Source organism: Castor canadensis, chromosome 7, assembly GCF_047511655.1.
Source record: "Castor canadensis chromosome 7, mCasCan1.hap1v2, whole genome shotgun sequence".
In the NCBI taxonomy this organism is placed as follows: Eukaryota; Metazoa; Chordata; class Mammalia; order Rodentia; family Castoridae; genus Castor; species Castor canadensis.
In genome coordinates, this window is record NC_133392.1 from 2,873,973 (window position 1) to 2,877,323 (window position 3,351).

The following is a 3,351-nucleotide window of genomic DNA, read 5'->3' on the forward strand; positions in this document are numbered from 1 at the left end:
TCTCTCTCTCTCTCTCTCTCTCTCTCTCCCCCTCTCTCTCTTCTACAGCTTCCACTAAGGAAGCACAAGCAAACATAACAAAAATAATCCCTTTTTGTGTGGGTCATTTGAGATGGAGGTGATGGCTTTGCATATTTTAACAGCTTGAGAGCATAGCTGTCCAGACTGGCTGATAAGATAGCCATTAAATTCCAAGTCTCCAAAAAGTATAGTTGACTCTATGTCACAACCTAAAAAGACCTTAAACTGTGGAGTTTGCTTTAGAAAGCTATCCTTCAAGAATCAGTCTTTAATGCCCCACCACTGACGAATGGATTAAGAAAATGTGGTATCTATACACAATGGAATTTTATGCAGCCATGAAGAAGAACGAAATGTTATCATTCGCTGGTAAATGGATGGAATTGGAGAACATCATTCTGAGTGAGGTTAGCCTGGCCCAAAAGACCAAAAATCGTATGTTCTCCCTCATATGTGGACATTAGATCAAGGGCAAGCACAACAATGGGATTGGACTATGAGCACATGATAAAAGCGAGAGCACACAAGGGAGGGGTGAGGATAGGTAAGACACCTAAAAAACTAGCTAGCATTTGTTGCCCTTAACGCAGAGAAACTAAAGCAGATACCTTAAAAGCAACTGAGGCCAATAGGAAAAGGGGACCAGGAACTAGAGAAAAGGTTAGATCAAGAAGAATTAACCTAGAAGGTAACACCCACGCACAGGAAATCAATGTGAGTCAACTCCCTGTATAGCTATCCTTATCTCAACCAGCAAAAACCCTTGTTCCTTCCTATTATTGCTTATACTCTCTCTTCAACAAAATTAGAGATAAGGGCAAAATAATTTCTGCCGGCTATCAAGAGGGTAGGGGGGAGAGGGAGGGGGTGGAGTGGGTGGCAAGGGAGGGAGTGGGGGCAGGGGGAGAAATGACCCAAGCCTTGTATGCACGTATGAATAATAAAAGAAAATAAATAAATAAATAAAAAGAATCAGTCTTTAAAACTGTTAGTGTTTGGGAAGCGCCACCTTTGGGCTTGTGGTTTGGATCTTGAAGAACACCACCCATCTTGGACATGCCCAGGAGCCCATGAGTAATGTGAGCCATGGTCCCCAGCACACTAACAAAGGGACCAACTGCTGAGCTGCAGGCCACTCCAGGTCTCTGTGGGCATAGGCCTGACTTCATCTGCTTTGTGAGGTCAGGGCCCTGGATATAGCCATGTGACTTCCGCTCCCTTCTTCAGGGGCAGCTCTTCCATGGACAAAGACAAATAATGAGGCATTTTTAGGAACCTTTTGAAACTTGTTTGGGTAAAGTCTCAAGAGAAGAAAGCTAGTGGACCCCATGTTCAGCAGGTGAGTCTAAGAAGCTAGAGCACCAACTCAAACCCTTGCCCACACTCACCTTTCTGGGACTCCAAAACAAGTGACCCCTCCCTCTCCCAGTTCTCACAGGAAAACTGGTGACAGGACCTGGGACAGCTCACTGGGCCCCAGGTTTGCAGGCACGCTCAGCTCTGGTACAGAAGGAACGCTCATCTCAAGGAATGCATGGGCCAGGGTCTGTCACTACTTGAATTCTTGAATGGAAGGATTTTATTGCTCTATTTCTCTGTGTGTTTTATATATAATTCATCCTCAGAATGGAAGAGGACAGTTGGGTTGAGTTCAGACCTCTCTCCTGACCATCTCCATTGAGGGGTGGGTGAGCATTACCCCACCAGCTGCTGGGCCCCACAGGAACTCCTCCCAGAGGGTGGGAAGTGCCTGCAGGACTGGAGACAGGCTCCATTGCCTCAGTCCTACCTGGCATGGGGAAGATCTGGAGAAAAGGTTGATAAATGAGTGGATGACCCAATCTCACACAGGCAGAACAGACATCTGTCTAAAATTTCTCCCTAAGACGTAGTCCCAGAGAACACTGAGACAGGTTGGGAACAATATTAAAATCCATAGGAATTCTGCATCCCACCCAGAAATGAAGTGGTCTGATGTAAACATGATTAAAATTATTGCCCATCAATAGGATTGATCAAGAGTGCTGCCCCTGTGACCCTCAGCTGCCCTGCAGAGACCCAGTTGTGCCCACTCTGGTCTGAGAAACTCAGGAGTCTAGCAACAGAGTAATAATTAAGTATGACAGGTTTATAGTTTTCAAGCAAATTCTGCCAACAAACTAGTCAGTTGACATTTCTAAACTTTATGTCTAAATAATTATACATGGGAATTGAAAGCACTAGAAATCGTGCTTTGTGCCCAAGAGTGAATGAAAACTAAAAAGTTCACTGGCACAGACACTGTGCTGATTAAACAACTTCAAATTACAGGTTTTGATCAATTCCCCCAGCCCACAGGCTGACATGGACGCACCTGAGATTCATCGTGACCTGAGCAGAGGTCATGCACACCTACCCACGTGGAGGAGTCCCGAGGGAGCAGGATATGGAAGAGCCAGCAGGCCAGGAGGAAACCAAATGCTCGCCCTGTGTGGCCCAAAGAGAGTCAGGCATTAGCATAAAGTTAGGGCTTAAAACAACAAAAGTGCATTCTCTTTCATTCGGAAGTCAAAATCAGTATGAGATCAGTTGCTGGTTCCTTCAGGGGCCCTGAGGAAGAACCTGGGTCAAGGCCTCTCTTCCAGCTTCTGGTGGCTGCCAGAATGTGGCCTTAAGCCAGCAGTTCTTGGCTTGAGGTCACATTCCTCCAATCGCTACCTTTATTGTCACATGGCCTTCTTCTTGTGGGTCTCTGTGTCCTTACATGTCCTTCTTATAAGGATACCAGCCATTGGATGTAGGACTCATCCTAACCCAATAGAACTTCATCTTAACTAAGTACATCCTATTCCCAAATACAGCACATTCTGAGGTTCTGGTGGACGTGAATTTGAGGGGACTACTACTCAGCTGAGCACAGTTACAGCCCCCTGGCCCCCAGGTCAGCCCAAAGTTTCAGAGCCCTGCACCCCCTACACTAGAAAGGAAGAGACATGCTGGCCACACAGTCAGTCACTTGCTCCACAGCAGGCAGTCAGTTGGCCAAACAGCAGGGCTCAGAGCACTCCTCTGGTTCCAGAGTTTTTGCTCCCTTCCTGCTTCACAACACGGCTGATGCTCCCTCTCCAAAAGCTCCTGAGAGCTGCTGGTTCTTCCAGTCAGGAATGGCTTCCTAGTGGAGAGTTTGGCTCCCTTGAAAATGGCCCTCGTTCCATAAGGCATCAGGAGGAACACAACAATTGGTCCCAAAATGCCTTGCATACTACCTGTTTCCTCCCTCAGTCAGACTCAGTCCACAGCCACTGTTCATCTGAGTGGCTCAACCCTACGCACCGTATGACAAGAGGAGAA